The 27,517-nt window shown below is 38.3% G+C and overlaps 1 long non-coding RNA gene across 1 annotated transcript in view; it reads left to right on the top strand.

The window, feature by feature from the left end:
- Window positions 1-5,235: 5,235 nt before the first annotated feature.
- LOC139362231 (uncharacterized) overlaps window positions 5,236-27,517 on the top strand; it is a 38,863-nt gene continuing 16,581 nt past the window's right edge. Inside the window, exon 1 of the long non-coding RNA XR_011620664.1 lies at window positions 5,236-5,313. This is a non-coding gene — a long non-coding RNA (uncharacterized lncRNA). The remainder of the gene's footprint in view (window positions 5,314-27,517) is intronic.

The raw sequence follows: 27,517 nt of genomic DNA, 5'->3' as shown, positions 1-27,517 counted from the left end.
AGTTACCAGATTTTTATGGCTTCTGTATTTTGGGCACTCCTAAAAAGGTCTTTGCTACACTGAAAATTCTTAAAAGCTCTATTACAGTTTGTTCTATGTCTTTTATGCTTCTTTTTTATGTGTTAAAATCTTTGATTCATGAGGTATTTATTTTGATGTGAAGTGTGAGGTAAGAATTTTACTTTATTTTCTTACACATGGCTATTTAATTTGTTGAACGAAATTTATGAAATAATGCATATTTTCCCTCAGACCTGAAATGCCAAATTCATCATACATTAAAATTCCATAATAGGCCAGGCGCGGTGGCTCATGCCTGTAATCCCAGCACTTTGGGAGGCTGAGGCAGGCGGATCATGAGGTCAGGAGCTCAAAAACACATGGCTATTTAATTTGTTGAACGAAATTTATGAAATAATGCATATTTTCCCTCAGACCTGAAATGCCAAATTCATCATACATTAAAATTCCATAATAGGCCAGGCGCGGTGGCTCATGCCTGTAATCCCAGCACTTTGGGAGGCTGAGGCAGGCGGATCATGAGGTCAGGAGCTCAAGACCATGGTGAAACCCCGTCTCTACTAAAAATATAAAAATTTAGCCAGGCGCGGTGGTGGGTGCCTATAGTCCCAGCTACTAAGGAGGCTGAGGCAGGAGAATGGCATGAACTCGGGAGGCGGAGCTTGCAATAAGCTGAGATCACGCCACTGCCCCCAGCCTGGGTGACAAAGCGAGACTCCATCTCAAAAAAAAAAAAAAAAAAAAAAAAACCGTAATATATTTGGTTCTATATGTAGACATATTTTCTGATGCATGGATATGTCTGCACACTGATATACCAATACTAAAGTATTCTTTTACTGTTTAGCATACTTTATTATCTACTATGACTAATCTCTCTTTATTCCTCTTGTTCAGAAATTTACAAGCTATTTCAAATTTATTTTTTCACTTAAACTGTAGAATCTTCTTTCATAGTTCCAGAAAAAGAAATATATTTGTATTTTTAATGAAATAATAATAAATTTATGGATTAATTTAACCTACAGCATGGTATAGCTTCCCATTTTGTAAGGTGAACTTTTATTTATTCTTAACTGGTATGCTCAGACCACTTCATCCCACCTTTATATTCATTTATATACCTACTTATATATACTATATATACACACTATATATAAAATGTACATATATAGGATATGTATATGTACATATATGTGTATCCTAACTCCTTTGTACACATATATACACATATATGTGTATCCTAACATCCTATATATAGGATGGGGGTATATATATACATAGGAATTATGATATGAATATGTACACAAATACATTTGGGTAAAAACCCTGCAGGGGGGCACAAAAACACTCCTTAAAAAACCCATGATCAGTAATCTCAGAGAGCCAAGAGAAGTTATTAGGTCTATGTAAAAATAAGATATTATCAAAAGAAATATTCAGATGACAGAAACAAGATTTTTGGAAAGCTATAAAACAGGAATACAAAACTTCATAGATATGCACCAGAAAAATTTGAGAAACTTTTAGAAGGTAATGAAAAAACACAGAAAAAACACAAGAACATTTAAAAAAAATCTGAAATGTTAAAAACGGGAATAATAAGAGTTCCAGAAAAAGATGATAGCAGAAATGATGTCACGAGAATATTCATTAAAATATTATAAAACAAATGACTTTCCATATCAGAAGGATCTTCTGAGAGAAGAAACACTATGAATTGTCTTATCTAATGAGTTATAATAGGTCATCCAAAATAGTAAATTTTTTTTTTTTTTTTTTTTTTTTTGAGATGGAGTCGTGCTCTGTCGCCCAGGCTGGAGTACAGTGGCTGGATCTCAGCTCACTGCAAGCTCCGCCTTTCGGGTTTATGCCATTCTCCTGCCTCAGCCTCCCAAGTAGCTGGGACTACAGGCGCCCGTCACCTCGCCCGACTAGTTTTTTGTATTTTTTAGTAGAGACGGGGTTTCATCGGGTTAGCCAGGATGGTCTCGATCTCCTGACTTTGTGATTCGCCCGTCTCGGCCTCCCAAAGTGCTGGGATTACAGGCTTGAGCCACCGCGCCCGGCCTCAAAATAGTAAATTTTTAAAAGTAATTATTCATGATCTCTCATGGTGTCTATGGGTCAAGCATGCAGAATTAGCTTGGTTGAGTGTCTCTGCTTTGGGATACCTCATGAGGTTGTGGTCAGATGTTGGTCAGGGCTTCAGTCTCCTGAAGGTTTGACTGGGGCTGGAGGATCCACTTCCGAGGTGGCTCCTTGCATGGCTAGCAATTTGGGGCTGGTTATTGGCTGAGGACTTCTGTTCCTTTCCATGTAAGTTGAGTGGTCAGGCAGTTATCAGTATATTGCCTCTGAAGTGAAAGAGAAATTGCTACATATTTATCTATTAAGGGTTGAATTGTGCCCCCTCCCTCCAAAAAATGATATATTAAAGTTCTAACCCCTCATACCTCAGACTATCTTATTGGGACATAGGGTCTTTATAGAGATAATCAAGTTGAAATGAGATCATTTAGGTGGGCCCTAATCCAATAGGACTGGTGTCCTCATAAAAAGAGAAAATTTATTTACTCACATATGAAGGTTTGTTACAAAGATAAACACACGCCATGGGAATTTGTTGTACATATTATTCCCTCACCCAGGTATTAAGTCTGGTACCCAATAGTGATATTTTCTGCTCCTCTTCCTCCTCTCATCCTCCCACCTTGAGTAGATCCTAGTGTCTGTTGTCTCTGTGTTTATAAGTTCTTATCATTTAGCTACCACTTATAAGTGACAACATGCAATATTTGTTTTTCTGTTCCTGTGTTAGTTTGCTAAGGATAATAGCCTCCAGCTCCATCCATGTTTTCACTAAAGGCATAATCTCATCTTTTTTATGGCTTCATAGTATACCATTGAATATTTGTACCACATATATCCAGATTATCCAATCTGTCATTAATGGACATTTAGGCTGATTTCATGTTTTTGCTATTGTGAATAGTGCTGCAATGAACATTTGCCTGTATGTGTCTTTATGGTAGACTTATTTATATTCTTTTGCGTATATACCCAGTGATATGGTTTGGCTGCGTCTCCACCCAAAACTCATCTTGAATTGTAGTTCCCATAATTCCCATATGTTGTGGGAGGGACCTGGTAGGAGATAATTGAATGATGGGGGCATTTTGCCCTATACTATTCTCATGGTAGTGAATAAGTCTCACAAGACAAGATGGTTTTATAAGGGGAAATCCCTGTCACTTGGTTCTCATTCTGTCTTTGCTTGTTGCCATGTAAGATGGCCCTTTTTTCTTCCTTCATCTTCCACCATGATTGTGAGGCCTCCCCAGTCACGTAGAACTGTGAGTCAATTAAACCTCTTTCCTTTATAAATTACCCAGTTTCCACTGTGTCCAGCAGCAGCATGAAAACAAACTAATACAGTAAATCGGTACTGGTAGAGTGGGGCACTGCTATGAAGATACTCGAAAATGTGGAAGTGAGTTTGGAACTGGATAACACGCAGCATTTGGGACTTTTTGGAGGCCTCAGAAGAAAACAGGAAATGTGGGAAAGTTTGGTACTTCCTAGAGACTTGTAGAGTGCCTTTGACCAAAATGCTGGTAATGATATAGACAATGAAATCAAGGCTGAGGCGGTCTCAGATGGAGATGAAGAACTTGTTGGGAACTGAAGTAAAGGTGACTCTTGCTATGTTTTAGCACAAAGACAGGCAGAATTTTGCTCCTGCTCTAGAGATTTGTAGAACTTTGTACTTGAGGGAGATGATTTAGGGTATCTGGAAGAAGAATTTTCTAAGCAGCAAAGCATTCAAGAGGCGACTTGGGTGCTATTAAAAGCATTCAGTTTTAAAAAAGAAACAGAGCATGACCGTTCAGAAAATTTGCAGCCTGATGATGCAATAGAAAATAAAAACCCATTTTCTGAGGAGAAATTCAAGCTGGCTGCAGAAATTTGCATAGTAACAAAAAGTCCAGTGTTAATCCCCAAGATAATGGGGAAAATGTCTCCAAGGTATGTCAGAGGGCTTCATGGCAGCTCCTCCCATCGCAGGCCTGGAGTTCTAGGAGGAAAAAATGGTTTTGTGGGTCAGATCCAGGGGCCCCCTGCTGTGTGCAGCTTAGGGACTTACTGCCCTGTGTCCCAGCTGCTCTTACCATGACTAAAAGGGGCCAAGGTACAGCTCAGGCCATTGCTTCAGAGCGTGCAAGCCCCAAACCTTGGCAGTTTCCACATTCTGTTGAGTCTGCAGGTGCACAGAATTGAGGTTTGGGAACTTCCATCTAGATTTAAAAGGATGTATGGAAATGCCTGGATGTCCAGGCAAAAGTTTGCTACAGGGATGAGGCCCTCATGGAGAACCTCTGCTAGGGCAGTGTAGAAGGGAAATGTGGGGTTGAAGCCACCACACATAGTCCCCACTGGGGCACTGCCTGGTGGAGCTGTGAGAAGAGGGCCACCATCCTTCAGACCCCAGAATCGTAGATCCACTGATAGCTTGCACTGTACACCTAAAAAAGCTGCAGACATTCAATGCTAGCCTGTGAAATCAGCTGGGAGGGAGGCTGTAACCTGCAAAGTCACAAAGGTGGAGCTGCCCAAGACTATGGGAACCCACCTCTTGCATCAGCATGACCTAGATGTGAGATATGGAGTCAAAGGGGATCATTTTGGAGCTTTAATATTTGTCCCACTGGATTTCAGACTTGCATGGGACTTTTAGTCCCTTTTTTGGGAGGCCAATTTCTCCAATATGGAATGGGTATGTTTACCCAATCCCTGTATCCCTATTGTATCTGGGAAGTTACTAATTTGCTTTTGATTTTACAGGCTCATAGGCAGAAGGAACTTGCCTTATCTCAAATGAGACTTAGGACTGTGCACTTTTGAATTAATGCTTAAATGAGTTAAGACTCTGGGGGACTGTTGGAAAGGCATGATTGGTTTTGAAATGTGAGGGCATGAAATTTGGGAGGGGTCAGGGCAGAATGATATGGTTTGGCTGTGCCCCATCCAAATCTTATCTTGAATTGTATTTCCCATAATTCCCACATATTGTGGGAGGGACCCAGTGGAAGTTAATTGAATCATGGGGGCAGTTTCCCCCATACTGTTCTCATGATAGTGAATATGTCTCACAAGATCTGATGGTTTTATAAGGGGAAATCCCTTTCACTTGCCTCTCATTCTCTCTTTGCCAGCCACCATGTAAGATGTTCCTTTGCTCCTCCTTCATCTTCCACCCTGATGGTGAGGCCTCTCCTGCTATGTGGAACTGTGAGTCAATTAAACCTCTTTGCTTTATAAATTACCCAATCTCAGGTGTGTCTTTATCAACAGCATGAAAACAGACTAATATACCCAGTAATGGGATTACCAGATAGCATGGTCGTTCTGCTTTTAGTTCTTTGAGGAACTGCTGTACTCCTTTCCACAAAGGTGGAACTAATTTACCCTCCACCAAAAGTGTGTGTGTTCCCTTTTCTCTGCAACCATGCCAGTATCTATTATTTTTTGAATTTTTAATAATAGCCATCATGACTGGTGTGAGTGGTTTTGATTTGTATTAAAAGAGAACATTTAAACAAGAGGACAGACATGAACAGAAAGATGATAACATGAAAACACTGAGATAGCACAGTGTGAAAATGGAACTCTAGAGGAATGCATCTGCAAGTTAAGGAATGCCTGAAGCTACTAGGTATTAGAAAAAAGGTATGGAAAATTCCCTTTTCTAGTGCCTTCAGAGGGAGCATGGTCCTGCTGACACCTTTGTTTCAGATGTCTAGCATTCAGGACTGTGAGACAATAGATTTCTGTTGCTTTAAGCCGCCTGGTTGGCACTTTGTTACAACTACCCAAGGAAACTAATATGGCATCCATATCCATAAACCAAACAAACATGACACTGAGTAGGCCTTTTTGAATTGGAGAGTGAACTAGTCTGTTCAGGCTGTCAAAACAAAATACTACAGGCTTAAACATTAAAAATTTAAATTTAAATTAGGAATGTATTTATCTTGGCTGGGAAGTCCAAGATTAAGATGCAAGCCCTGCTGATCTCTGAATCACTTTTAGGGTCATTCTTCCCTTTTCCTGAAGGATAATGCATGTTTGCAGCTGAATAGCACTTCGGTCCCATTCTACAGGATTGCAGAAGTCCAACTTCCTCCATTCCATCTAGTTTTTTATGTCCTTTAGTCCCAGCTGGCAGTGTTTCTGCTGGTGTAGTCCCATAACTATTTCTTATCAGATTAGATCTTTTGTTCACACCCATACCAATCTCCCTATCAAATTGTTGTTCAGCCACATCCCTAGCACTCTTTTCAGACTATACTTCCTCATATTTTTGAAATATGAACAAGCAGGTAGTGTTTCAAATCTTTAAGTTGCTGTTACTTTTTGATTAGCATTTCCTTTGTCAGTTCAACTGTCACCTCTTGCATTTTATTATAAGTAGTCAGGAGGATCCAGTCTATACCTTGAACATTTTACTTAGAAATCTCCTCACATAAACATGCATTTCCACCTTTCACAAGTGGTATCTCCCCTGAAGCACTAGAACACAATTTAGGCAAGTCCTCTAGCACTTTATAACAGTGATCACCTTTGCTCCATTGTACAATAACAATTTCCTCATTTCTGTCTGATACCACACTGGAATGACTTTAGCATTCTTATTTTTACCAACATTCTATTCAGGATTATTCTCTACATATTCTCTAAGAACATGGAGGCTTTTTCTTTAGCTCTCCTCTTTTCTTCAAAGCCCTCAAAAGAATTGCCTTTAATATTTATATTTCTACAACAAACTTTTCATGACAATCTTAATTTTATTTTTAGCAAGCACCACAAAACTCATCTAGCCCCTACCCATCACTCAGTTCCAAAGCCACCTCCACATTTTTAGGCATTTGTTACAGCAGCACCTTACTTCTGATACCCAAAACTTTATCAATCTGCTCAGGTACCATAACAAAATATCATATACTGTGTTGCTTAAACTATAGAAATTTATTTTTCACAGCTCTGGAAAGTGGGAAGTCCAAGATCAATACCGTGGCGAGGTAGGTTTCATTCTGAGTTCTCTTTTCTTGGCTTTTGGCAGCCACCATCTTGCTGTGCTCACATGACTTCTCTCTCCATGTACATGCACCAAGGAAAGGCCATAGGAGGACACAGTGAGAAGGTGGTCATCTACAAGCCAGGAAAAATACATGAGTGGAGAGTCATGGAGGCAAAGATGGAGGCTACCTAAGGGCCCAACAGCATAGACAACCCATTACTAAGGCTGATCCTGCTATTGCTTCCTCTGAGTGTTCAACTTTTCAGCAAGAGAAATGAACACTGAACTCCCTCCTCCCGGAACTCCTTTATGGCACTATTCCTCAGGGAGACCACCTGGCCACCTGGTGGCAATTTGATATCAGGTCCCTTATATCCACAAAGGGCCAGTTATTCCTCTATTTCAAGTATAGATTTGTTTTTCTTGCTAGTAGAGTCTTAGCCACTACCACTATCCAGGTGCTTAAAGAATGCCTGGTACATGGGCCTGGAATCCCAAACAACAAAACATCCAACCAGGGGACCTACCTTATAGTGAAGGGGATGCAGAAGTAGGCCGTGGTCCCTGGGCCCACTAGTCATGTCATGTACTTTATCATCCAAAGGCCACTGGCCTCATAGAATACTTCTAGTTGTACAACTGAAGTACTAGTTTACAGAAAACACTCTAAAAATATGAAGTGCCATCCTGTAGAAGGTAGTATGTCTATTAAATGAGATATTTTGATATGGCTCTGTGTTTGCACAAAGATAGATGAATGGTTCCAAGACCCAAGGCATGGAAGCAAGAGTGGCCTCATTTATCATTCCTCTTAAAGATCTCCAGGGGATTTTCTCCATCCTGTCTCCTCAACTCTGAGCTTCCCTGGGTTGGGGTTCTTGGTCTCAAAAGGAACCAATAAACACAACAAAGGTCCTGTTGAATTATAATTTATAGCTACCACCTGGGCACTTTGGAGTCTCTGAGCCCAGAAACCATCAGGCAATAAGAGGACTTGCTATACTGGGAGGGTGAATTGACCTTGATCAGCAGGAACAGATAGGGCTGCTTATACCAGTGGTGGTAGAGAAGAGTATGTGGGGAACCCAGGTGATCTACTTGGGTGCCTCTGGTACTCCCTTTTCCCGTTATAACTGCTAATGGATCTGTGGACAAACCCTGCACTGAAGAGGGTATGGCTATCAAGTGTTCAGATCCTTCAGGTATGAAGGGTTAGGTCACACTATCAAAGTAATCCACCAAACTTTGCCAAGATGACAGCTGAGGGTGAGCGGAATTTAGAACCGGCTAGTGGAGGCAGGAGAAGACGAGCACCCGTCTCTCAAGATCTGAGGCCATGAGCAGTTGGTCTCAAGTCAACTGCAGCCACAGGGGCTATACATCATCCTATTAATCTTTCTCTGAGTTTTCCCTCGTGCCAACACCCCCCATAGGCCATGATAAGAGGTGTGTGTCCATGTAGGATACAGTCTGTTTTAATTTGAGCTGATGTTTCTGAAAGAGGCTTCTTCCAAAAGTCAACATGTTACAGAAAAGAAAAACTAATCATTACTACCCAGTCTGATAGAAGCTGTGAATAGCATTTTAATAGTTAAAATAATGTAAACATATTTAACCATGTTGTGAGGTGGGGAGAATAAAAATAAATGAGTATATTTGAGTGTATGTGTTGGAGGCTGACACTGGAAATAGAAGCAAATATTTATCTTTCACGGAAAAAGTCAACAGATAAAGCTAAAATTGAAAAAGAAAGCAATAGAGTGGTAGCAGACAAAAGGAAAGATACATAAGAATATTCAACTCAAAGAATTGAGAGTGATTGCCTCTGGAAAAAGAGAAATAAGGTAGAGATTACTCTGTTTTAAAAGGAAAAGTAGTCTCCTTGAATATGGATTTTTACCTCCTCTTAGTTCTTTCCCCATCATCTCTTTATAATGATATAGTTTAGAGTTTTCAATTCATTGTTGTTAGTATTAAATTATAAATGTTAACATAAGGCCAGTCACGGTGGCTCACGCCTGTAATCCCAACACTTTGGGAGGCCGAGGTGGGCGGATCACCTAAGGTCAGGAGTTGGAGACCAGCCTGACCAATATGGTGAAACCCTGTCTCTACTAAAAATACAAAAATTTACCGGGCATGGTGGTGGGCACCTGTACCTTCTGTTTCATGTTTAGTTTTATATTTTTAATGATTTTATAATCATATTAAACAGCATTTTAGATGTAGCCACATTTAACTAGTTTTCCTTTCTTCCTCTCTCCTTTTCTTCTTTCCTGTCCTTTCTTCCTCCTTTTCCCCTTCCTTTGTTTTATTTTGTTTTGGTTTTTGAGACAAAGTCTTTCTCTGTCACCCAGGCTGCAGTGCAATGGTGCGATCTCAGCTTACTGCAACCTCTGCCTCCTGGTTTCAAGCGATTCTCCTGCCACAGCCTGCAGCATAGCTGAGATTACAGACGCCTGCCACTAAGTCCACTAATTTTTGTATGTTTAATAGAGACAGGGTTTCACCATGTTGGCCGGGCTGGTCTTGAACTCCTGACCTTCAGTGATCTGCCTGCCTTGGCCTCCCAAAATGCTGGGATTACAGCTGTGAGCCACCACTCCTGGCCTCATTTTCTCTTTTCTTCCTCCCTCTTTCCTGGTCCCTTTTCCCTTTATCTTTCAATTCCTTCCTCTCTTTCTTCCTGTCTTTTCTTCCTTCCTTTTTTCTCTTCCTTCTTCCCTCCCTCTCTTGATTTCTCTCTCCCTCCTTCTCTCCCCTCTCTTCCTCTTCCTTCTTTCCTTCCTTCCTTCCTTCCTCCCTCCCTCTCTTTCTTTATCCCTTCCTGCTATTTTTCCTTCTTTCTTTGTTTCATTTCTAAACTTAATTTTGTCATTCTCAAGCTTCTTACTTTGATTTATTTCTGCACAGCTGGACTAAACCTTGAATATTTTTAATAGCACAGTCAGAAAAAGCAAATGGGCACTTGTACCCAGTGATAAAATTCCAGAGACAGCATTATACAAGGAGTCAAACAGTGTTATAGCATGAAAAGTGCCATATTTCAAGAAAGTGACAATACTGTGCTCTGGAAACTGGTTTTGGATGACTTGAATCTTGTCTTCAGTGATGATAAAGGCAATGATGTTGACTATACATTTGAACAACTGCAATAAAATAGGTTCACAAAATATGAGTTGAAATAACAATTTTTAAAATTCAAATACTACTTTACATAAAACATTATCTTACACAAGAGTTCATATCATAGTATTATGAGAATGCATTTGCATATTTTAAACATATCTATTGAAACGTAAAATATCAAATTTGCCAAAAATTTCCTTTTGTGTATTCTTATCGAAGAAAATGGTATCAGTCTTTACTTAGGGAAGTAAGATATTGACTATTCAATTTCAGATAACCCACGAGTTACAGTCTTACCTACGCAGATGAAAAAACTAAAGCTCAGAAAGTTTAAGCTCAGTGTCACAAAGCTAGGACAGAGGGAAGGAGGGATTTGAATCCGTTTATAACTTATGCCCAAGACACTCTTAAGACACCTTAGAATTAGCTATACCAATGCTTCCCTTTAGGGAACTAGTGTTAAAATCTGAGCTAAGGATGGGAAAGGTCAGGTAAACAGGGGTTCATGTTTACCTAACAGTAATGTGCAACCTAATAGTACATTCTTAGGTTGAAGGTTATTGTAGAGATTCTGGGAAACAAAGGAAATACTCTAAAGCACTTAAGTAAGAGAGAAAAGGTTGCAGTGGACTGAATGCTTATTTCCTCCCCAGTATCATGTATAGCAATTCTAACCCCCAATGTGATGGTATTTGGCAGTAGGGCCTTTAGGAGGTAACAGGTCATGAGGGTAGAGCCCTCATGGATGGAATTGGAGGGAATGGGAAGTTGGCACTCTACACCCCAGAAGGTGGTTCTCACCAAAAGCTGACCACGCTGGTACTCTGATCTCAGACTTTCAGCTTCCAGAAGTGTGAGAATAAATTTCTGTTGTTTATAAGCCAGCAAATCTATGGCACTTTGTTATAGCATCTTGGACTGAATAAGACAATGATGAAATACAACAAGTCTGTGGATAGATGGTACCTACCTTAAAATTTTGTTGTAAAGTATTCCTTGCCACCTGTGTGAAAGACCATCTCTCCTGAAATTGCTTATAAATCTCTTGCTCCTCCATTGAGGTTCTCTAACGTTCCCTCCCTCTGGAATACTTTCCCTGACCTACCCATTCCTTCCCCTGAGCTCCCTTGCACACAAGTCTATCCTCCTGCTCCTTTCCCACCTCCACATCCTCCTCCTCTTCATTCAGTAATTTAAATGACAATTATTTGTTTATTTTTTTGAGATGGAGTCTTGCTCTGTTGCCCAGGCTAGGGTGCAGTGGCACCATCTCACTCACTGCAAGCTCCGTCTCCCAGGTTCACACTATTCTCCTGCCTCAGCCTCCCGAGTAGCTGGGACTACAGGCACCCGCCACCACGCCTGGCTAATGTTTTATATTTTTGGTAGAGACAGGGTTTTACCACGTTAGCCAGGATGGTCTCGATCTTCTGACCTCGTGATCTGCCTGCCTTGGCCTCCCGAAGTGCTGGGATTACAGGTGTGAGCCACTGCACCTGGTCTAAATAACAATTCTTTATTTGAATGTCTGGGTCCACATTGTACTGCTAAATCCTTGAGGGCAGTGTTTATGTTTTTTAAAGGTATTTCTCTGCACAGCCTGGTGAAGTATCTGGAACATAACATGTAACCAATAGTGGAGCTGTGGTTTGAACCTAGCTCTGATAGTTACGTGAATGAATAATGAATGAAGGACAGACTCCCTGCAAGTCTATATGGGCAATGGGTTTGGGAGTACATTTTACATGAGTTTTTCTCATTTTTTACTTTATTATTTTTTATCCTGTAGAAAATTTTGTGATATTACACAAAACAGTAGATTATGTTTTAAAACTCAAAACATAATTTAATAAATGATTATCTATCACTTTCTGATTAGTTTTCCAGACAGAGTTGTTTCTTATTATCTCAGATATTTGAACCTTGCATTGAGAACATGAGGTGTTGAGATACACCATTAGGTCGTGTCATAAAGGATGAGAAGTGTATGGTTATGTGAGGGGGGTGATGGGAGCACACCATTCTGTTACTCACCCCATGATTAATTTAAAAAATTTCTACTGCCTTTAATTTGAAAGTTTTTAAAATTATAGAACCAACTTTGCTATTAGGCATCTTGACATGTTTGAATAAAAAAAGTAAATAATTTTAGAAAATGAGTCCCAGTCTTTGACTCTATGGAGGTGGATATTCTGAATTGTCAGGGCATATCAGTTGTACTTTGATCAATCAATCTGAAGGAGAAGACACAGGGTTTACTTTGGAGACTGCATTTTAGAAGAGCTGCCTGCTTAGATATTTGCTAACCAATGGAGGGGTAACCTGATATTCCCCTCAGAACTGCTGTTCTTCTCATGAGTAGTAATTTTTCTTCATGTTACAGAAACAGAACCACAGACTCTCAAGAGTTTGTTCTAGGAAGTTATTCAGCTCGGCAGCAAACTAATATTTCTCTGCTCTCCTATGGAGACATTTCAAATATGCTTTTCATCCCTCACACCTAATTTATGCAAAGAATCTCTTGCCCTGGGGGCTGTTCTGCTTTTTAATGAATTCACTTTGATGACAACTAAATGTGGCAGGTGTTTCAGGAAGCAGTTCAACCAGGGATAGTTTAACTTTAAAATTCTCTCACATGTGTAATATCTCTGAACCTAATATTTTGGTTGAGATGTGTAGATTCAGTTTGCTTTTTCATGTCTTTCCTTATGAAGCATTGTGCCTGAACTTATTATGGACTTCACTGCTGGGCTGGGAGTGAAGAAATCTTTAGGCTGACTCTGCTTAAAAGTAGCCATTTGCCCTAGCATATGTCTCTGAGTAAACTTTCCTAAACAACAGATTTCAAAACTGTAAAATAAGTTGGTGGCAGTGAGGAGAGAGCGTTGGATGAGATCATCTCTCCATGGCTTCAAATACCTCCTCAGTGCTAAGGATTCATACATCCTCAGTGTAGAATCTGAAACATAGACTGACATCTTCATTCAAAGATTCCTGTGATATCTCAAGGCCAACATGCAAATGTGAGCCAGGCAGGCATCTTCACAGTTTGCTTGTGTTCTCTGTGGCTGTGAATAATGTCATCTTCTCAATTAATGGGAAAGATAGCTAGACATTACGTCTTTCATCCCCCACCTCTTTATCCAACCCCTCCACTTCGGTGAACATCAATACGTTAAAAAAATTCCAACTAAAGCGTCACCTCCTCTGTGAATCTTTCCTTTTCATGTGCCCAGTGGCAAAATTAAGCATTCTCTATCTTGCACACACTTCAAGCCCAGCAGCTGTAATACTTTTTTTCTTCTTGTGTGCAAATAATTTGCATTATAATCAGTTACTTCAGTTATTTAGAGTTACGGATTATGTCTTACTCATCTTTGTGTCTCTGGAAACTAGTGTGTTCTCTGGATGCTAAGAGGACAAAGTAATATTTGTTCAATGAATATCATCTATAGTTCTTCCCGTTCTAATGAGCTGAGATTAAAAGAATAAGTGGATTCTAAGATTAGAAACACAATTAGATTGAATTCCAAATTGCCTGTAGGATATCATGGCTACTTGATACTGATGAAACTTCTTAATATTTTCTAGACCTGAGATAAGCTGAATGAAGCCCAAATGTAAAGAGGAGATACAGTAGATGGGTCATGACATGACTACATTTTGGTTCTAACCCTCACACACTAGCTATGCAAACTTCGATAAGTCACTGGATACACTTGACTTCAATTTCCTCTTTTATTTAAGGGAAAATAATGCCTATCTTTAATCTTTAAATAGTGATTATAAGTTTAAAAATTGCTGGCTGGGCATTGTGGTTCACGCCTGTAATCTCAGCACTTCAGGAGGCCGGGGTGGGCAGATCGCAAAGTCAAGAGATTGAGACTATTCTGGCCAACAAGAGGAAACCCCGACTCCACTAAAAATACAAAAATTAGCTGGGCATGGTGGTGCGTGCCTGTGGTCCCAGTTATTTGGGAGGCAGAGGCAGGAGACTCTCTTTAACCTGGGAAGTGGAGGTTGCAGTGAGCCGAGATTGCGCCACTGCACTCCAGCCTAGTGACAGAGACGTCATGTCAAAAAAACAAAAAACAAAAAACAAACAAAAACGCACACCCAAAAACAACAACAATAAAAACCAAGCAACAAAAAAGTGCTAATGTATGTGAATCTTTTTTTGGAGATTGTAAAGCAATATTGTTTATTGAGATAATGTCTTCTGGGAAGTTCCTTGGCTCTCTTTAATTCTTCTTTCAATTCAGAAGCAGAAAAAGAAATCCTAGTATAAAATTTGGAGGATATCGATTGGGAGAATAAAATAAGAAATATTTCTATAATGACTAGTGTTGTAATCATTGCTAAGATTGGCTCTCATTTTGTAATGAAACATGATTCTGTGAAGTCGTAGTTAACTAAATGTCAAATTAAAGTTCTTTCATTAAAATGCTGTTTTACTCCATTCAAGCAAAGACACACTCATACTTCTATTACTATTACCGAGTACAGCTATTAGTGTTTTTTGTGTTTATGCAATTTTCTTCTGCTGGAGGAGTTTCTGCTATTCTTTATTCAGCCTTCCTACATTAGAACAATTTGGCTAGGATTCTTTGTGCTAATGAAAAATTACACATTTCACATATAATGTATATTACAAATAATTCTGCAGTGTAATAAGTGTGTTTGTATGTGCATAATTGTAATCTGTTTTTTCAAATAGGACAATGTGTTAAAGGAATTAAAAAAAAGCATATGCGATGCTTTGTCTTGATGCTGAGTTTGGTGAAACACATAATGCTCTACTGAAAGAAGAACAGGCTTTTGAACCAGGGCTGAATATATGTCTTAGGCACTACAACATCAAGTGAGCAAATAACTTAAACTTTCTGAGGCTCAGTTTGCCTATCTATGATATTGATGTTAAAATGCCTCAACTTTCTTATCTCTTACTTGTAGCAATGTTAAAAATAATCAGAGATGTAAAAATAAATCACTTTCATCCTGGAATGTACAGTAACAGATTAAACAAAGATTATTATGGAGCCCAGAACTTTGGGGCAGGCTACTGGGCTCATATTTTGTGTCTACGAATTACTAACTGGATAACTTTAGGCTGGTTAGTTAGAGCACTTAATCTTCTTTCTTTTTTCTTTCTTTCTTTCTTTCTTTCTTTCTTTCTTTCTTTCTTTCTTTCTTTCTTTCTTTCTTTCTTTCTTTCTTTCTTTTTTTTTCTCATGCTTACAATGTATTTTATTGAAGTAAAATTCATGTAACATAAAATTAACTATTTTAAAATGTATAGTTCTATAGCCTCATTTGTATAAGGGGGGAAAAGAATGTGCCTTACAAAGTTGTTTTGAAGAATCCACGGGGAGGACATTTCTAATACTCATATGCCAGACACTCAAATATTAGCAATCCCAGGGCTCTCCCCTCTAACCATGTCTCTAAATCCAAACAAATCAAGTATTTTTTTTTAGGAGGGGGAAATTAGTTGAATACATTCTCACTTGTAATTACCATAACTTGCTTTCTATCATAGTTTTAATATTTATTTTTTGTTTTAAGAAATGAGGTACTTGTGCTTGAATTTGGATAACTTGTGGACCACCTCTTGCACCCATCTTTCTTCCTCTTTTCACATTTCCTTGGCAAATGAGTAGGTGGAGATGAGTCAAAGGCTCTCTACAAGTCACATAATATATACTTTAACAAGCATGCCTTTACTAAAAAATGCAGCAAAATTATTTACCTTTATTTGTATTAGTTTATTTTGTTTTATTGAGGCAGAATTTAGGGGCTAGAAAAAAACTAATGAAATAATGGACATGATAGAGAACACATTCATTGCTAATCCATCACAACCTTTCTCTGTACTCCTTGCTGAGAAGTATAGAGTGATAGCATTACCTACAGAGCAATGATAAATATCTTCAAAAGAGTCCCTTTCTCTCTTTTTAAAGCATAGAAATCGAAAACCTGTTTTATTGCAGCTGAATGGAGTTAGCACCATTTCTACCTCATCTCTTTGTCTTCTTTCTCATTCTTTATGCTCCTTTAAAGTTTCAATTTTTTTATATATCATGTGAGTACACATATACAAATATTTATTTGTATACATATGTATAAAATATGTGTGTATATACATATATACATTTACATATTGATGTGTGTGTGTGTACATTATGCACCCATCGATATGTATCTGCATCTCCATCTCTGTCTCTAATCTCTCTATCAATCTGTGTATCTCTCTCTCTCTCTCTCTCTCTCTCTCTCTCTCTCTCTCTCTCTCTATCATCTATCTATTATCTATCCATTCTGAGAACCACCAGTCAATGTAATTCATGATCTCAACACAACACAAAATTCTAGAGTTTTAGACTTGGGAGGGACTATTGGTAGCTGACATTTTTCTTTTCATAAATCTCCTTTTCAGAATTTCCCTCTGAATATGGCCTGAGAAGGACTCTGTACTTCTACATTTGAGTCCTTGTGGATGAAATGCAACCTAACTTAATAGGTAGACAAGACTGAAAGGCTAATCTGGGAGTATTTGCCTGTAACAATAGCTGAGTCTTGACCAATCCCAGCAGCCATACTTCAACCAGTCATACACTGCTGAGTGTTCAAATAAGGCAAATGCTGTGCTGTAACCAATCCAGTTGTTTCTGTACCTCGCCTCCGATTTCTGCATGTCACTTCCCTTCTTTTGTCTATACATTTATTCTGACCATGAAACATTTCTGGAGTCTTTCTGAATCTGCTGTGATTTGGGGGGCTACCAAATTTGAGAATTGCTCATTGCTCAATTAAACTCCTTTAAATTTAGTTCAGCTGAAGTTTTTCTTATAACACCTCTAAAACAGCTCCCTGGTTGGCACAAGCTCTGCTTTATTCCCAGACACCTTGTCAAATGACTGTGAATTGTGTGCTATGAAATTTCCTTCTCAATTTTTCCTTGTTGGAAGATTTACAACATCTTGAGTCCAAACTATCCATGGAAAGAGGCAAGATAGACCGAGAAATTTCCAGAGCCAGAGGAATACACAGAGGCTCACTATTTAAGTTCTCTTCAGAGTTCAGAGGAACTAAAGGCATGGAAATAGGGACATTGGAGATGTTCAGGGCTGTGCCCAATGTACAGGATGCAGAATTCCAGAGTTTCAATCCAGTATGAACAACAACAATTACTTTTGTTTAAGGCTTTTTCCTTTTCTATAATTTTGCTGACAATAGAAATTAAGAATATTTTCTAAAATGAAAATATTTGTAGAAGATGACAACTGCCAATATGGATATTTAATCAAATATTGCCCCAAATTTCATTCAATGTATTTCTTAGTAGGCAGATTCACTTATTAGTTATGTGACCCAATGATCATTAGTTCATCCAGCCTGCCGCCCATCCAGTAACACTCATTGAACAGGAACTTATTTATCAGGAGTACAATTCTGTGCTAGACTTGAGAATGAATATAATGATAAATAACTAGTCCATGCCTTTGAGGTCCTTACAGCGTACTGGAGGCTAAAATATAGTCATAGAATGGGCTATAGTTCAAGGTAAAATGCAGTATCCTGAGAGAGTCATGAGAAGGGCACAGCTAATTACCACTGAGGTATGGAGAAAGGAAAGTTACTTCTAACTGAGACTCAAGCTGATGAGAGAAGAAGGCTAATGGAGAAGACAGTTAATTCTAAGAAATAAATTGGATAAATATTCAGAGATAGGACAAATAATGAAGATTGAGGAATTAATTTTATTGAAGGATTTCATGCATGAAGAACGTAATGAGAGGTAAAGATAGCCAGGTAGCATAGGAACTGATCTTGAAGAGCACTGAATAATAAAATACAGAGTTTGGTTATGAAGTAGTGGGGAGTCATTGAATGTTTCATGCATAAAATCTTGGGGAGGAAAATGAGTCAATGAAAACTACTTTCTGAGGGGGGAGTGTTATATGAGCTGAGCATGGAATTTTAAACAAACGTTGGGAAATGAAGAGTTTGATAAGGTTGGTGTAATGATGCATACATACACGCATACACAAACATTGGAGTGACTAGAATGGGTTGTTTGAGATACAGTTAATTAGAATGATCATGGTGGAAGCTAGGTTAAAGTAAGATGTAAAACAGTGACTAAATAGGCTGGTAATAGTAGATGAAAAAAATCTTTATAAATATTTTAATAAATTTGCTATTAAAATTTATTATTAACAGGTATTTCCCTGTTAGCATCTGCCATGGTAACTACCACATAGTAAGGATTCAATGAGTATTTGTGTAATGAATAAGGTAAAGATAGATAAACTTGATAAGCTACATGTTTTTCTCATTGTGGAATTAGCTATAGCTACACTTAACCACGTACATAAAACCAGCCACCTGGTTCACTAAGGAAGAAAAAAAAACAAATCTACATGCTTGACAATTTCAAAATGTATATCTAAGTTTGGAAATATTTATAGAAATTATGGAAAATTGATGTATTGAAGATAAGAAATGAGATTACCTGAGTTTTACTATTTACTCTTCCTTAGGCCAGTTCTCTAATCTCTCTGTGCCTCAGTTTCTTCCATTCTGTAGAATGGGGATAATAAACTAGGTAGCTTATAGTGATCAATGAGAATTAGGAATTAATACATGAAAAGTGCTTGGAATAGGCTTTGACACACGGTTCACACTATATTAATGTTTGGTCATTATTATTTTTATTACTCGAGAACCTATTTTGTAGGACTGTGTAATCTGTTTAAATTTGCATTTCATCTTAAAATTCACAAACCATGTTGGCACATAATATCTTGATTTATTCCTATGTCTCTCCTATTCCTTCCATGTTGTCAGTAAGGATGATAAAACTGAATATCAAACTCAGATCTTCTGGCTAATAGCCATTTATTTCCAAATGGTCACTGTGTAGCAAACATTGTTTAAGAACTTTGTAAACATAATCTCATTTAATTGCTATTGAGCAGGATTAGGAAACAGAGGATCAGAGAGGTTAAATATCTTACCTAAAGCCACCCAGCTAGCAAGACATTGGAGAAAGAATTTGAAGTCAGATCTTATGTCTTCAAAGCCTATGCACTTAGTCATCAGACAGAAGTGTCCTAATGTGAAGTGAGAGGAAGACAGCAGTCACTTGGTAAAATTGGAAGAAAGGCATCTGTAAGTGTGCTCAGTGAACCAGTGAACCAAGCCTTTTCAACCTCCCCAGGATCTCAATTAGGAATCCCTGCTGCGGGCTGATGCCTTTCCAAGTTCTAACATGTGAGAGCTAAATTCTTCCTGTCTTAATTTCTGAAGTCCATCTCTCTGACTTCACTGGCCCTGCTCTGCCTTGGGTCTGAGTAAACAACCACAGCCATAAACCTTTTGTGAAGGTGTAGAGAAGAGCTGTTTTTCATCAGGTCACTGTAGGCAGCCTGAGCTGCCAACTTACCATCAAAGCCTCATAAACCCTTTTATGAGGCCCATAAAATGCTGCCTACTCCAGTTAAAGAAGAGGACAGCCATCAGATCCAACTCATGCTGGCTTCAATTCCTTCATTTCCATACAGGAGACTTTTTGGAAAACCAAAAGCAAGACATAGCTTAATGATAAATTGGTCTTTGTGTTTCTCTAGCGTTCCTTTACTAGGTCTTCCACACTCCATACCCCATGCTACACAGTGGTGTTTCATGACTCTGGAAAGCAATTCTGGGTAGCAGAGTCAGCAGCAAGAACTGCTGGGAACCATGGCTTCCATTCAGAGATGGAAGAATATTGGCTGCAAAGTGGATTCTCTTTTTTCCTCATGGACATTGAAAAAGAAGGAAACTTCCCTACAAGTTCTCACAGCTTCTTCACTGTAGCTGGATATAGAACCTTTCCTATTTGTATCCATGTTCCTGGTATGGATTGTGGTTGCCAAAAGGAATGATAACCCCCTTGTTGATTAGTTTCATGGAACATTCCAGTCTCCAAGTTTCTCTCATCAAACTGACTCACGTATTCATTAATTTTCTCTACTTTGTTGTAACGAACCAGACAATTTTAGAATTCAAGGGATGGGAATAAAATTGGAAGACAATTTGTAGGTAATCTAATTCTCCAGTTAGTATTTTTATCTCACTATGGCATAAACTGCTTTAGGGACAGGCATTACTTCTATTTCTTTATCTGAAAGTATTTACTGTTAAGCCTGTTATATATAGAAAGCACAAAATTGTTCAATAAAGAAATAATTATGATTACATGCATCAGTCACTATATGCTAAGTTATGCTCTGGTAACAAACAGTACTGGAGGATTACTTCTCATGCTTGCTGCAAGTGGATCTCAAATTGGTTGTTCCATAACATATTTACTCAGAGATCAAGATGTATAAAACACCCTTTTTCTGTAACATTCCCAGTCTCCTGGCAGAAGGAAAGGAGGACAGTGATGTAAATCGCATACTGGTTTGAAAGTTTTTGCTTGAAAGTGAGATACCTCATGTACAGTCTCATTTCATTTGCCAATTAACATGAAGACTAGGTCTGACTTCAAGGGAATGAAGAATTATAATTCCCTCCCACAATACCACTTTATTAATATCTTTCATGTTTTATTAGAGTTTAATATTTACTTGAACTAGCTATCCCAAGGATGGAATTTAGTGATTTCATTGTAATTTCAAACAGGCATAATTAATCTGAAACAGGTATATTTTGGGGATTTGAAGTGAAGCCAGTAACAAGACAACAACCAATATTGATAATTTGGAAGAAAAAATCCTCAATGAGGTTATGTTTTGTGTTTAACATCCCAATACAAGACATCTAAAGTCTTGTATGAGAAGATTGAACTCTCAGAACAGTGATGCTTATAATACTGGAAAAATCTGTAATCATTAAAATCAGACTCTTACTGTCAACAGCTTGTAGTTATTAAGACAATGCAAGAATTTGATATGTTTTAGAAATATTTTCAACAAAAAGTAATTGAAGCAAACAAACATAAAGTTAGCTAAAATTACAAAAACTTGTTGATGGATATACAAAATAAAAGATGTAGATTGTGACTTCAGTGGGAGAGAAGAGGTAAAATGCAGGGATTTGTGTTTAACTGAAGTTAAATTGTTATCAACTTCTGTCAAACTAAAGGATTGTAAATGCACCAATCAGCACTCTTGCTGCTGCTCACTCTTTGGGTCCGCATCACCTTTAAGAGCTATAACACTCGCTGGAAGGTCCACAGCTTCATTCTTGAAATCAGTGAGACCACGAACTCACCAGAAGGAAGAAACTCTGGACACATCTGAAGGAACAAACTCTGGACACACCATCTTTAAGAGTTGTAACACTCACCACGAAGGGCCATGGCTTCATTCTTGAAGTCAGCGAGACCAAGAACCCACCAGAAGGAACCAATTCCAGACACATTTTGGCAACCCAGATGGGAAACAATATAACTTCACAAATTTAACAACTTATAAAGGAAGACAACAAGGTTGGAAAAAAGGAACAAGGGAATAACTAAACAGTCAGTAAGCTATTAAACTATCAATAGTAAGCCCTCTTTATTAATAATTACTTTAATTGTAAATGGAATAAATTCTCAACTCAAAAAAAGAATGACTGGATGGATTTTAAAAAATAGATCCAGCAATATGCTGCTGCTATGGTTTGCATAATGGTATCCCCTCCAAAATTTATGTTGAAACTTAATCCCCAATATATCAGTTTTAAAAGATGTGGGCTTTGGGAGGTGATTAAGTCATGAGGACTCCACTCACATGAATGGGGTTATCACCCTTAATAAAAGGGCTCGAGATTGAAAGTTGAAGGAAGCTCTCTCTTGTTTTCTACCTCCTTCTACCAAGTGAGGACACTGCATTGTTCCTCTCCAGAAAATGCACCAATAAGTTTCCATCCTGGAAATAAAGAGCAATGCTCATCAGGCACCAATCCTACCTACACCTTGATCTTGAAATTTTCCAGATTCCAGAATCATCAGAAAAATTTTCTATTATTTTAAATAAATTACCCAGTATCTGGTATTTTGTTATAGTGGCACAAATGGACTCAATGCCTACTCATTGTAGCCTTAAGAACCCACATAGACTGAGAATAAACAGATGAAAAAAAAAATTTCATGCAAATGGTAACTAAAACAGACTAGGAATTGTTATACTTTTATTAGAGAAAATAGACATTCAGTCAAAATCTGTCACAAGAGAAAAAGGAAGTCACTGTATCATGCTATATGGATCAGTCAATCAAAGGAATATGATAATTGAAAATCTATATGCATCCAACATTGGAGAACCAAAATATATAAAGCAAGCATTAATACAACTAAAAGGAGAAATAGCAACACAAAAATAGTAGGCAACTTCAACACCACATATTCAACAATGTACAAGTTATCTAGACAAAAAAATCAAAATGAAAATGTTTGACTTGAACTACACTTTAGACCAAAAGACCTGACAAACATATACAGAACATTCCATTTAACATTAGCAGAATAACACTCTTCTCAATTGCACAGGGAGCATTATCCATAATAGAGTATATGTTGGATCAAACAAGTCTTAATGCATTTAAAAACATTGAAATCTTTTCTGACAGCAATTGTTTAGAAATCAATAATGTACAGAATTTTTAAATGCATATGAATATGTAGAAATGAAATAGCACATTCCTGGACAGCTAATGGGTCAAAGAAGAAATGAAAAGAGAAATCAAAAGTATCCTGAGAGAAACAAAATGGAGACTCGACATACCCAAACTTATGAAATGCTGCAAAAGCAGTGCTAAGAAGAAAGTTTATAACTACAAATGCCTACATTAAGAGAAGAGAAACATCTCAAATAAACAATGTAATGTTATACCCTAAAAAAACTAGAGGCCAGTCACAGCGGCTCACGCTTGTAATCCCAGCACTTTGGTAGGACGAGGCAGGTGGATCACCTGAGGTCAGGAGTTCGAGACCAGCCTGGCCAACATGGTGAATCTCCGTCTCTACTAAAAATACAAAAAGTTAGTTGGGTGTGGTGGCGCACATCTGTAATCCCAGCTACTCTGGAGGCTGGGACAGGAGAATCGCTTGAACCCAGGAGGTGGAGGTTGCAGTGAGCCGAGATCGCGCCACTGCACTCCAGCCTGGGTGACAGAGTAAGACTCCATCTCAAAACAAACAAACAAAGAAAAAACTGGAAAATGAGTAGCCTAAGCCCAAAGTCAGCAGATGGAAGGAAATAATAATGATCAGAATAAAAACAGATGAAATACAAACTGATAATAGAAAAACCAACAAAGCTAAGAGATTTTTTTTAAAGATCAATAAAATTGACAAACCTTTAGCTAGACTAAGCAAGAAAAAAGAGAGGACTCAAATAAAATTACAAGTGAAAGGGGAGACATTTCAACTGATACTACAGAAATACAAAGAATCATGAACAATATGCCAAGCAATTGGATAACTTAGAAGAAATAAATATCTAGAAACATACAATCTACCCAAACTGAATCGTAAAAAGTAGAAAATCTCCTGACCAACATGGAGAAACCCCGTCTCTACTAAAAATACAAAATTAGCCGGGCGTGGTGGCGCATGCCTGTAATCCCAACTACTTGGGAGGTTGAGGCAGGATAACAGCTTGAACCTGGGAGGCAGACGTTGTGGTGAGCCGAGATCGTGTCATTACACTCCAGTCTGGGCAACAAGAGTGAAACTCCATCTCAAAATAAATAAATAAATAAAAGTAGAAAATCTGAGCAGCCCAACAATGAACGAAAGATTGAATGAGTAATCAGGCACCTCCGTATGACAACGACAAAAACCCAGGACCAAATGGCTTCATGAGTGATTTCTATTTAACATCTAAATAATTAATAATGTCAGTTCTTCTCAAACTCTTTGAAAAACTTGAAGATGATAAAACATTTCCAAATTCATTTTCTAAGGCCAGAATACCCTCATACCAAAGCCAGGTAATGATGCTACAAGAAAAGAAAATGGAGTCCAATAACTCTGGTGAGCATAAATGCAAAAATATCATCAACTAAATACTGGTAAAACTGAATTCAACAGCACATCAAAAAGATAATATAGCATGACAAAGTGGAATTTAAAGAACCTTTTAAAAGTATTCTTCCACAAATTATATTTTTAGGAATTTTTATGGTCTATCCAGAAGACATTATTCAGAAATAATAAATAACTTTATTTTTAATCACTGAAAGCCTCTGGTCAACATGATAATCTGGATGACTGTGGTCTGTGGGTTAAGTCAGTAAACCTGCTTTACTGAGAGGAAGACCTTTTGGAAGCACAGTAATATGGCTAAGTTATTTTTCCTTCATGATATTTATTGAGCATTCATTATGTGTTTTATATGTTTTTTGGTAGACAGGATTTTAACCTTCCCCTCACTCCTCTTTCGCTGCTGCCAAAGATGGCCTGCCCTAGTTCCTGGAACCTGTAAAAACACTGAGATGTGACTCCTGTGATATTATGCTTCAGGGCACAAATGACTTTAAAGTAGGGAGTTTATTCTGACTTATCCATGTGGGCTCAATGTTTTTACATGAGCTCTTAAAACATAGAGCTTTCTCTGGCTAGTGGTAAGTGAAGAAGTCAGAGATACAAAATATGAGGGAGATGTAATGTTTCACTGTTGTTTCAAAGACAAAAGCTCCCGTCCATAGGAGTTGAGCTAGGGCTCAGCTATAAGCCTACAAGAAAGAAATCTCAGTCCTTCATCTGTAAGGAACTGAAATCTGCTAATAGTAAGGTTGAGAGAATAATCTCAGGAGTGAATTCTTTCCCCCAGTCCCCAGAGAAGAGCCTCGTTCAGCCAATATCTTGATGTCAGTCTTGTGATACCCTCAGCATAGATCTGGGTGTCTCATGATCTAGGGAACTAACAGCTAATAAATTGGTATTGTTATAAGCCAGAAATTTGTGCCTATTTGTTATTCAGCAATAGAAAACTATGGGAACCCAATTTCTGCATTTATGGAGTTTATATGATAAAGAAGGATACTCTGTAAGTAGTAGTTGCTTCAAAATATTTTTCAGTAAGTGAATGAATAAATTATTTGTTTACTTCACTATTACTAACAATGGCTAACTCATAATTTTTTCTCTGTGCAGGCATTGTTATACGTGCTTTATATGCATTTAACCATTTAATCATCAAAACCTCATGTAGTAGGTAACTATTATTATTTCTATTTTAAAGACAAAGACGCAGGCATAGGGAGGTTGACAACTTGTTAAATGTTGCAAAGGTAATGAATTCAGAGCTGAGATTTAAGCCTAGATGTCTAGCTTTAGATTCTGAAATATTACCAGCTGCTCCAAGTTGCTTATCAACTATAAGTGATAAAAAAGAGAAATAGTGGGTGTCACATGAGAAGAGATGACCCATGGGCACAGGAAAGGCTTTTGTAAAGATATGAAACTTAGGCTAAATTTTAAGGGGTGGAGAGTGATTAACCAGAAAAAAAAAGGCTGCAAAAATATTTTAATGAGAAGAACATGGGGAAATTGTAGTGAAAAGTATGGAAGACTGATATTTCTGTTAGTGCATACTAGATAAATATATTGTCTTCATCAAACTTTAACATTGAGAAAAGTTTAAGAAAATTCAAAGATCTGGTTATCCCAGATTAGCAACTGCTAAATGATGACAATAGATACTCTAATGGTTTCTTAACCACATGGAAAAGGAAAACATAAAATAAAACAAATCAAAACACCTTTTTATTCTCTTAGAACTAGATTTGGAAAAACTACAGCCCATGGGCCAAAGCTGGCTGACTCAATATTTTTGTAAACAAAGTTTTATTGGAACACAGCAACACTCATTTATTTACCTATAGTCTGTGGCTGCTTACACACTGCAAAAGCAGAGCTAAGTAGTTGTGGCAGAGAGCATATGACCTGCAAAGCCTAAATATTTACTATCTGGACATTTTCAGAAAGCATTTGCCAAACTCTGTGTATTAGTTCATTCTCACACTGCTAATGAATACATACCCGAGACTGGGTAATTTATAAAGAAAAGAGGTTTAATTGACTCATAGTTCCTCATGGCTGGGGAGGCCTCAGGAAACTTGTAATCATGGCAGAAGGGAAAGCAAACGCGTCCTTCTTTACATGGTGGCAGCAAAAAGAGCCGAACAAAAGGGAGAAAACCCTTTACAAAACCGCCAGATCTTGTGAGACCTAATTCACTATTACAAGAAAAGCATGAGGATAACCACCCCCATGATTCAATTACCTCCCACCAGGTCTTTCCCACAACACATGGGGATTATGGGAACTATAATTCAAGATGAGATTTGGGTGGGGACACAGTCAAACTGTGTCCGGAATTGGTTCCTTCCAGTGGGTTCTTGGTCTCACTGACTTCAAGAATGAAGCCGCAGACCCTCGCGGTGAGTGTTCCAGCTTTGAAAGATGGTGTGTCTGGAGTTGTTCATTCAGATGTTCGGACATGTCTGGAGTTTCTTCTTTCTGGTGGGTTCGTGGTCTCGCTGGCCTCAGGAGTGAAGCTGCAGACCTTCACAGTGAGCGTTACAGCTCTTAAAGGTGGCACGTCTGGAGTTGCTCCTTCCTCCTGGTGGGTTCGTGGTCTCGCTGGCCTCAGGAGTGAAGCTGCAGACCTTCACGGTGAGTGTTACAGCTCACAAAGAGTGAGCAGCAGCAAGATTTATTGTGAAGAGTGAAAGAGCAAAGCTTCCACAGCATGTAAGGGGACCCCAGCAGGTTGCCGCTACTGGCTCAGGTGGCCAGCTTTTATTCCCTTATTTGTCCCCACCCACATCCTGCTGATTGGTCCATTTTACAGCATGCTGATTGGTGCTTTTACAAACCTTTAGCTAGACCGAAAAGTTCTCCAAGGCCCCACCTGACCTGGAAGCCCAGTTAGCTTCACCTCTTAAAACCGTATCACTCTCATAGAGCAAAGGTGCTAATATTTTAAAAAAATTATTTTTGGTTAATTACATGGCACCATATTAATTTTTAGTTCCAGGAGTAACATCCATACCTATTTTGTTGACTCTGGAAAATCTGAAGGAGCTGGCAGTTAAATTCTTGTTTGCATAGAGATTATCTGGATGAGTGTGGTCTGTGGTCTGATAAACCAGCGCACCTGCTTTACTGAGTAAGAGGAAGGCCCTTTGGAAGCACAGTATTATGGCTAATATATTTTTATTCAAAAATGAAAATGCTTAAAAATTGTAGGAGGTTCAATTTCTGCTGGACAGAAATTCCTGTGACAAACTGTTTGTGACAAA

The sequence above is a fragment of the Macaca nemestrina genome, chromosome 3 (assembly GCF_043159975.1).
Source record: "Macaca nemestrina isolate mMacNem1 chromosome 3, mMacNem.hap1, whole genome shotgun sequence".
In the NCBI taxonomy this organism is placed as follows: domain Eukaryota; kingdom Metazoa; phylum Chordata; class Mammalia; order Primates; family Cercopithecidae; genus Macaca; species Macaca nemestrina.
Note: the sequence above shows the minus strand (reverse complement) of the source record. Positions and strands in the feature narration are given on the sequence as shown.